The sequence below is a fragment of the Lygodium microphyllum genome, chromosome 23 (assembly GCF_053477565.2).
Source record: "Lygodium microphyllum isolate KBCC chromosome 23, Lygodium_microphyllum_v1.1.10, whole genome shotgun sequence".
NCBI classification, from domain to species: domain Eukaryota; kingdom Viridiplantae; phylum Streptophyta; class Polypodiopsida; order Schizaeales; family Lygodiaceae; genus Lygodium; species Lygodium microphyllum.
Window position 1 is genome coordinate 89,655,459 of NC_141157.1, and position 9,964 is coordinate 89,665,422.

The window sequence follows — 9,964 nt, forward strand, 5'->3', positions numbered from 1 at the left end:
TTTAATGAGTATGGTGGTTGATATGTTTGATTTAGTCTCTTGTTTGTGATTTTCATCATCCTAATTGTATGGAAACTCATTTTCTTTAGATTCTAGTATTCCCTTCCACATCTTGTTTGTGGAAGGAATGGTTTCTTTATATTTTAGTGCTCCCTTACACATCTTTTTTGTGGAAGGAAGGCTTTAACAAATACTATTTCTATGCTGTTGGGAGGGTTTGTGGTCTATGTGTGTTTTACACTCCTTGGATAACTTTGTTGAGAAATATTGAGTGAAAGTTCATGCTATGCCAACAACTTAGTGTACAAGTTGGCCGCATGTTTTCTTAGAGAGATTTCTTCATCTTGCTAAGTTCTTAGTATTTGACGTCTTTGGTTCTATTGAATATTTATACACCCCCTTACACTCAAGTAATTTCGTTCCTTGGTGCAGTGGTGATGATGAAGAAGAAGAAGAAGGGGAGATTAATGAATTTGAATCTGGATTTGGGAATGAGATTGTTGTTGATACTTTTCCAGTAGTTGCTCCAGAAAAGCATGAGAAACTTGAGGGTGTGGTTTGGAAGACTTTTGGTAAAATTGGAGTTATTAGAGATCATGGCCTTTGGATGCCCAAGGATGAAGAAACTAAAAAGACTAAAGGCCATGCTTTTATAGAGTATACAATGCCTCAGGTCTAGCTGGACTCTCAGATGTGAATGCCAATTTGTGGATTGTTGTTTGATTTCTGTTTGTGTGGTATACATAGAAGTCGAGGTTTGGATCATACATTTGGTCTTTAAACTTATAATTCATACAATTTTCATGCTTTCAGGAGGCTCAATTAGCTAGAGAACAAACTAATGGCTACAAATTGGATAAGTCCTATGTTTTTGTAGTCAACATCTTTGATGAATTTGACAAGTATATAAAAGTGCCAGATGAATGGGCACTCCTAGGGTCTGCATGTAGCTACTCTTGCAGGTGCATCTGTACCATTCTAGACTGCTTAGGTATGATCTCATCCTTATTTACGTGTATGCAATAAACTATTTTAACTTGGCTAACAGATGAACAAGGTCAATACCAATTTGCCATTTGGTTTGGATCATGGACTGAAGTTTATTGGAATGATGCCAAATTCGGGAAACCCAACCCTGTTTACCACCATTCTGTAAGTTGATTTTATGCAGTTTAGATAGTTGTAGCAGAAGAACATGTTGTATATTGACAATTGGATTTTGCAATAGTTTTGGACACAGAGATTTGTGCAATGGTCTCCCCTTGGGTCTTACCTTGCCACAATTCATAGACAGTGCCTATATGGGGTGGTGCCTAGACCTTTAACCGAATAGTGTGATACATTAGTCCTCAAGTATGACTCATCTTCTCTAGTTTATGGTTTGTAAGTTGGAAATGTTTTTGAATATGAATGTTGGCTCTTGTATCAAATTTGTGATTTGCTCTTTCAGGTTAGGCCGATTGACTTCTCTCCAAGAGAGAAATATATTGTGACATATAGTAGTCATGAACCAAGCAACCCCAGAGACACACATGTTATTGATGAGTTTTATTTGTTCTTTGGAAAATGGCATGCACAAGTGTTTACTGATGTCTAGATATGTTTATCCAGAGGGTAACACTTAATATTTATGATGTGAGAACAAGGAAAGTGCTTAGAGAATTTAAGGGAAGTGCAGATGATTTTGCAACTACTGGAATAGGGGGTGCAACAAGTGTCTCTTGGCCAGTGTTTAGGTATAGTTATTATCTACTTATTCTTTTTTTCTTTGTTATCATTTTAAGTTAACTGAGATTAATGGAGTCTTTCTTTTTGCTGCAGATGGGTGGGAAGCAGATATGATAAGTATTTTGCTCGGATAGGCAAGAATGCAATGAGTGTGTATGAGACTGAGATCATGGGTCTTCTTGATAAGAAATCTTTGAGAGTAGACAATGTCGTGGACTTTAGTTGGTCCGCCACAGACTCTATCATGGCTTTATTTGTTCCTGAAGGAAAAGGAGGAAATCATCTTGCTAAAGTGAGTGCATTTGGCCTTATGCTAAACTTTCATAAGATGGATTGTTTCTAGAAGTCATAATTGTTTATTGTGCCTTCCTATTATGAATGGTAGTTTTTTGTGCTATGCACCATTTTTTTCTTCAAGCTCATTGCTACTCTATTAAGCTGGGTGTCCCCTTTATCTTTAGCATTGACAATAGTGTAGTTTTGGAGTGTCTCGAATGGAGTTGCTACTTTAACTGGCTCTTGCATAACTTGACAGGTAAGTCTAGTGCAAATGCCCAGTAGGGAGGAGCTTAGACAAAAGAACTTGTTCAACGTTAGTGATTGCAAAATGTACTAGCAAAGCAATGGGAAGTATTTGGTTGTGAAAGAAGATAGGTACACAAAAACAAAAAAGAGTACGTACACTAGATTTGAACTGTTCAAAATCTAGGAGAAAGACATTCCAATTCTCTAGTTTTGGAATTGGAAAACAAAAATGACAAAATTATTGCATTTTCATGGGAGCCTAAAGGTCAGAGATTTGCCATCATTCACGGAGATGGACCTAGGCTAGATGTTACATTCTTCTCTATGAAAAGTCCAGAAAGTGTGGGGCGAGTAACAAAGTTGACAACTTTGAAGGATAAGCAAGCAAATGCCCTTTATTGGTCTCCAATTGGGCGATTTATCGTTTTGGCTAGACTGAAGGTGTACAATGGGCAGTTAGAGTTCTACAATATTGATGAATTGGAAACAATGGCCACAACTAACCACTTCATGGCCACAGATGTAGATTGGGATCCAACATGAAGGTAATGATTTTTAGAACTCTCATGGTTCTAGTTCACAGGATATAGGAAAATGTAGTAGTTTATAGAACAATTACCATTTACTTCTAAGTAGTGTGATCTATAATCTTTGCATTTACTTGTAATCAGGTTTGTGTCAATGTTAGTCACATCTATACATCAAATTGAGAATGGTTACAATATCTGGTCTTTTAGTGGAAAATTGCTTTATCAACTTCCTATGGATAGGTTTTTCTAGGTAAGGAGAATGGGTTGAATTTATCTAGCTGACTTGTACCTCTTCGAGTAGTACATTATGTGTTACCATTTATTGGAAGCTAGTGTTTGGATTTAACAAATATGTGCAGTGCAAATTGGAGTTGACCTAAATTGATATGAAGTTTTAAGTGTTGCCAGAGCAGTATGGGTTGAATTTGTACTTGTTGACTTATGAACGGAGTAGTGGATTACGTGTTTTCATCTAACAGAATTTGGTGTTTAGAATTAAAAGATATATGCAATGCAAATTGGAGTTGAGAGGAATTGTTATGGAGTTTTAAGTGTTTGGAAGTTGTTGTTTGGAAGTAATAGTTATACGCAGTAAAAATTGGAGTTGACATGAATTACTATTGAGTTTTAAGTGTGGCCTATTCTTGCATGCAGTGCTTATGGCATCCTCGCCCTCCATCACTACTTAGTGCCGAGAAAGAGGAAGAGATAGATAAGAATCTGAAAAATTACAACAAAAAGTATGAAATTGATGATGACAGTCCCTCACTTGCGATAAGTGCAACAGACCTGGAGCATAGAAGGAAGATATAAGATGAATGGAAGGCTTGGGCCGCTGAATGGAAGTATCTTCACAAGGAAGAAAACCCTCTACGGATGGAGCTACGTGATGGTGATGCTAGTGATGAGGAGGAGGAACTTGAAGTTGAGGAGGGGGAAGTTGAAGATATCTTGAACATTGATGAAGAAATAGTGCCCTTTGGTTTTGAACAACTAGACTGATCGGCGTAGATTTCATCAACAAATGCTCTTCTTTGTCAATAATTTTCCTCCAAAATGAGGTTTGTTACTACATCAGTCAAGTTGAATGTTTGAAAGGGGGTAGAATTTGTGGTGTTTGTTTTTTTATTCTTTATCGAACATACTGATCCTCAACAAAGTCCATGGTTCTTGTCCAGGGTATGTTAAAATCTTACTTGTCAAAACAAAATTCATCATGCACTTGGTGCCTAGTGTTTCAATATTGGTATTAGCAAAATCATAGTTCAAGTTAAAGCAACAGCTTGCTACCTCCTGGCCTTGATTCACATATTCGAGCAAATCTAACTATAGTACATTGCATAAGCATAATATGTAATATTAGAGGAGTACAAAAGAAAGAATTGGAGATCTAATAACTAGGGATTCTGTATTGTCATAACGATGCTAGTTGTCTAACAAGGACTAACTTAATTTTTAGTATTAATAGCCTACAATTGGGTGGTGGAGGTAATTTGAGTACTGTTACTACTCTTGACATTTATAGTTGCTACCAAAAGTAGCACAAAATTACTTATTGCTAGATAATTACCCACTTCCCCATTGATGTAGAGATGCATCCTTTCTATTTTTCTATTTAGGCCTTGATTTTTCCAAGAATCACTTGAAACCTTCCACTCAATACTACCTATTTCAAATGAGCATACTATTTAGCTAACTTGTAGAGATTTGCTTTTGTTTTTCATTCACAAGGATGATATTAGTCTTCCCCAAAATGCAACTTGAGGACTCGAGTCTTGGCTATGCCAACCATTGAGCTATAAAGCTCGAAGTAGTAGTTTGGTAATCGAACTAGATAGTCTATACTATCCTCATATCTTTGTAGACTTCTTTACTTATTAATGCTAGCATTTTTGTAGCAAACATGTTGAATTGAAAGGGATCAATTAGGAAGGGATAACTGTTTGATTACCTAGAAAAGTAAATTTATTTATGTTTCAAAGATGGATTTGTGACAAAAGAAAATAAGAATGGGACTAAGTGTTATTCTTGCCATGTTGATACCTTAAAAGGAGATGATTTTTGCACATATCCATTTGGACAAATGCATGTTGAGGCATAGAGAATAGATCTACAACCATCTTGCAAAAAATAGTGAGCTCTTTGGATCATGTATCCTGATAGGATTAGAAAAACTCCATAGGCTCATTGTTTATGGCAAGAGCTTTTTTTGATGACTGTGAAGGACTATATATATTAATTGGCTTTTGAAAGTGAACGTTTTTCCAAGATCAAGTTTCAATATTCTCTAGGGTCAAATCTAATTCATTTGAATAGAGGAGGTGTGGGTGTTAGACCTAATTGTCTAGACATACAGTTAAACATTGATTTTACATAGGACTTGAGCTTTAGTAACTAATGTTTTGCCTACGCACTTGGATGCAAACTTTGTCACACAGTTTAGCTCCAAGTTTTATGGTTTGTTGTTGTGGTCCTTTCCACACATTCCTTTAACAAAATTGCATCAATGGCTACACGTTGTCAAAGAGTTTATTGTTTATAATAAAAATCATGGGATTCTTATGAACACAGAAGAACTTCACTAGGAGTTATATGAGGAATTTGCACACAAAATTCAGTCATTGTTACCCAATAACCAACTTAGTTACATAAGTTCTCTTGTATTTAGCATATTATTTTCAATTGTACCATGTATATTGATGAAAAATAAGTCTATGGGAACCTACAACTTGGTCAACTGGAAGTAATTGACAGTCTGGAGGATAAATCACATTGATTCAAGTGCAAAAATATGGTTAGAACTCAAGAAAAATGCCAAAAGTCCACTAGGTTCACGGGGGAGCTGAAGTAATAGACTAATGTGATCACCAAGTGACCTGAGTAGGTCAAAAAGTGACCTGTGCCTGAGCAGGACGCAGCTCGCATTTTTTGGCACAAAATGCGGGCTGCACAGCCTGACTACAACTGGAGAGAGCTGAAGCCATGGTGCATGCTTTGGAGCATGCAAACTGGAGATTAACAGGGACTGAAGATGAAGATGCAAACAAGGTGAGAGCTCCACTTATCTATCCATTTGGTTTGACGAAAATGCATGGTATGACAGTCTATAAAAGGGGAAAATCTGAGAGAAAAGTATTCAACCTGCTCTTATGTACGTCTTCTCTCATTTTGTCTACCTTATTCATAGTCCAATGAAGCCCAACTTGTACCCAAGTACTTGAGTGACTTTGGGGCAAGCAAAGGGTGAGGATTTTGAAGGTGTATGGGCTGTTATGGGCTGAAATAACCAGTCATAAACAAGAAAACCCACTGTTCTTGTCCATTCTTATGAGCAAACAAGAGATTTATGTGGTTGTAATAGAAGAAAATGACCTCTTTTCTTCAGGACTTGACTCATTAATGATTAGAGGAGCTTATTCATGAGTTTATGCACTCTTTTTGAGCTTGATTATGGGCTGCAATTTTCTGTTTTAAAACAAGGCTGAAGTTAAAATTATGCTCCTTCAATGCATTTCATGTTCCATTGGCCCAAATCTTGAATGTATTTGAAGTCTACCAACATAATACTTGTTTCCTAGAGTTGAAATCCATCTATGAACTTGAGATAAAAGCCATTAGTGCTTGAATTTGATATTCATATATGGATTAAGAATTTGAGTATATCCTTTATGTTATGGATTATGTATCCAAAAGCATTTGATGCAATCAAGATAGAGTTATTTATTCCATTCATGTATGCTAAATACATAGAAAAGCTTGACTTCTTCTTCCACATCTAAATCATTTCTAAACCTTGGATCTTGTCAAACTCCAATCTTTTTCCCTTTCCCGAAGTGTGAATCCCATACTCCTCTTCCGCACTAAGCCCCGGTGGTAGACCTTCAAACCTTAACACGACGACAGTGGTGAACCCGACGTGAAAGTCCACGGAAGAAGAAGACCAATGGGAGAGTCATCAAGTTTGGGAGGAGATGCCTTACAACAGTTGGTTCGTCTGATGCAAGAAATCCAACAACAACAATTGCAATTTCAGCAATAGTTGCAATTGCAACAACAATGGAGACAAGAAGAAGAGCAAATTGATGCTACTACCATTAAAGCTTTGGAAGCAGTTGGGCAAGAGCTCAAGCAATTTAATGGGCAAAATGTGTCCTCTTTTATCCACCTCTATACTGTCAAGATGGTCTTATTTGGAGTTCCTCAACATGCCTGGAGCCGTTATTTTGCCCGTCTGGCTATGCATGGTCTCCAAGACCGAATTCATGGTCTTTTCCAAAAAGACGCGGGATGGTCCGTGTTCAAGAAGGCTCTTCGAGAAGAATTTTTTCTTGAAGATTCTGTCCTTATGACAAAGAAAGTTTTCATTGAATGGGTCGAAAGGCCCAATAAGGGTCTAACCGCCACTGCTCTTCATCGAGAATTTGAAAGAAAATTTGCTCAACTAGATCCTGACGATCAACAAGGTATGGAAAGCTAGAAGATTGAATTATTTCTAAAAGCTGTAGATTCTTCTCTTTAAGAGAAGCTAACTGATCGACTTGAAGATCTTGACTCTGAGATGGGATTGAAGACTGCTTGGAGTGATGTCACTGAAGTAGTTAATATGATTGCTCGAAGAGAGCGGTTGCGCCTGAGATGGGGAACAACCCCTGCATCAACTGAATCCATGAAGGAGCCTGTTCCAGTTTCTCGACCTCCTGTCTCTATGGCCGAGCAACCAAGAAATTCTGATGTTCCATCTCCAAAGAAGGATGTCATGGATGAGCTAATTAAAAGCATGCGGGATCTCCATCTTAATCTAATGGAGATTAATTCTAAAGTGGAAAGGCTTGATGTAAAAGTGGAAGAAAGGGGACGGGTCAACTGCCCAAAGGCCTATACGAGAAGGCTTCAAAAGACGTTGTATCTGGTGTGATAGCCTACAGCATGACAAGAGGGAGTGCAGTGCTTTTCGTGAAGCTGAAGCACAAAAATTAGTCTTTTGGAAGGATGGTAAAATTCATGCAACCGAAATCGGACTTCCTCTTGAGCCAAACTTCGGCAATGGTGGCATGAAGAAAAGATTGGAGGATTTGGCAACAAGAACAACCTATGTAGCTGTTGATGCAGCAACCTATGGGCTGCAAATTGAGCCAACTAATGAAATTGTTAAAGCATGTAAAACTAATGCAAAATCTAAAGTGTGGATGCAGGCCTTGGATCACATGCAGCAAGGTAAGGCAACCAAAGATGATTTAACCATTGCCAGTCAATGCATCCGAGGAAGAACCGGTTGGACCGAGCCTGTTGATTCATTTTCAACCTTTGCCTGGTTAGCTGAAATTAATAATCATGAAGCCATGATAGAAGAAAAGAGAAGAAGAGATGAAGATGTTGCCAGTCCTTCTTCTTCAGGGCCAACTAAACGTGTGACAAGAAGCAAACCAGACTAGCAGAAGGCTACTGAAAATCCTTCACCGCCAGAGCTTGATATGGGAGATGCCCCTCAACCAAAGAAGACAGAAGGAAAAAGAAAAAACAAACATCCCAGTTACAAGTTGCAGTCAGACATAGAGACCGCAACGGATCTTAAATGGATCCTAGAAGAAAGGATTCTTGGAAGTAGAATTGAATTTACATTAGGTGAAATTCTCAAAATTGCGAGGATTTCATGATGTAATAATTTATGTAATTAAATGAAAAAGACAATATGTTGGTGAGGAAATTGAAGAATCTGTGCATGCTTTTTTGCAAGCACTTCATGTGTATTTGCAGGATGAAGAGAAGCTGAAAACTCAAGGGATTCGATTGGAGGAAATCAAAGAATTGATTGCATCCATAGAAGCCAAAGATGAAGACATTTATGAAGCAGAAACTGAAGAAGCCATTATGGTGGGGACTTCTCAATCTAAAGTGCAGCCTATGCTTAAGAAAGAAGCTCATCTTCACAACATGCAAGAAGAAAGTGATGCTCACTTTATTCCTAGTAGTCACTAGTCCCATACCCATTGGGCAAGGGCGACTACTGAAACCGTTGTTAAGATTAGAGAAAAAGAGACTCCATGCATTGCCTTATAGACCATGGCTCGAAGATTAATGTCATGTCAAGAAGTCTCTACGAGAATGGCGGATGGCCCATTGATGTGGACCCAGGATGGCGCATGAAGGCAGCCAATAACTCTTCTGGTGATCTTTATGCAGCATGCCCTTATGTACAAGTTACTATTGGTAATGTAAAAGATGAATTTCATTTCTTTGTTCAAGATTCCTGCAGCTATCCTATCATTCTTGGACAACCATTTATTTTCGAGTCTCATTTAGAGACAAAGGCCCCTGATGATGGTTCATCATATGCTCGAATAAGAAGTAAGGATAATGACAAAGCTGTCCAATTCCTAACTGTTTGTGTAAATCACCATCGGAATAGGGATCGATTGAGAGATCATCCTGTTCCTCCTAATGCTCGAGAATTTAAGGGTTTTCGGGTAGCGCTGCTATAAGTGGAGGCTATGGCAGTGCATCATGTCATAAAAAATTACCTCCACATAAAAATGAGGCAAGGCCAAAAGTTGACTTGCAGGCTTTTACAACCAATAGTGTGGGATGTTATAAGCAGTTTTCAGCCATGAATAGGGCTGAAAGAAAGTATTTGTGTCATATGGAACAAGAGCTGAAGCAAATTGATGTTTTACTTAAAGATGAAGAAATTTTAGGGCTATTTTAGAGTCTGAATTATAATGATACAATGGCTGAAATTTATACAGCCGTTCATGTAGAAAATCAAGCTGAAAATCAGTCCATACAGGTATGTACATTGGATATGTATGACATAATTCAAGAATTTGTAGATTATGAAGCTTTTGGACAGCCAGACAAGGATGAAGTAAGAGTAGAAACAAAGTATAAAACAGTTGATAAAAAGGTCAAGCCTGGTGGCTACTCCTCTACCACCTGAAAGCAAAGGACTGGCAAAAAGGGTATCCAAACAGCCAAGCCTTTGAGATCCTAAAGATATTGGTCACCAATTTACAGCACAAAGTCTACAAAAGCTGAAAATTGGTGAAGACTCTTTCCTCTTGCCAGCTGAAAAGCAAATCTTCATGCAGATGTTAAAGAATCATGGTAAAGCTTTTTCATTTCAGCCACATGAAATTGGCTGTGTGGATCCAAGCATTGTGGCACCAATGGTGATTTTTATGGTC

At 37.9% G+C, this 9,964-nt stretch overlaps 1 pseudogene; it reads left to right on the forward strand.

Moving 5' to 3' along the window:
* Nucleotides 1-3,785, forward strand: part of LOC148016450 (eukaryotic translation initiation factor 3 subunit B-like) — a 143,593-nt pseudogene extending 139,808 nt beyond the window's left edge.
* The last annotated feature ends 6,179 nt before the right edge of the window (nt 3,786-9,964 follow it).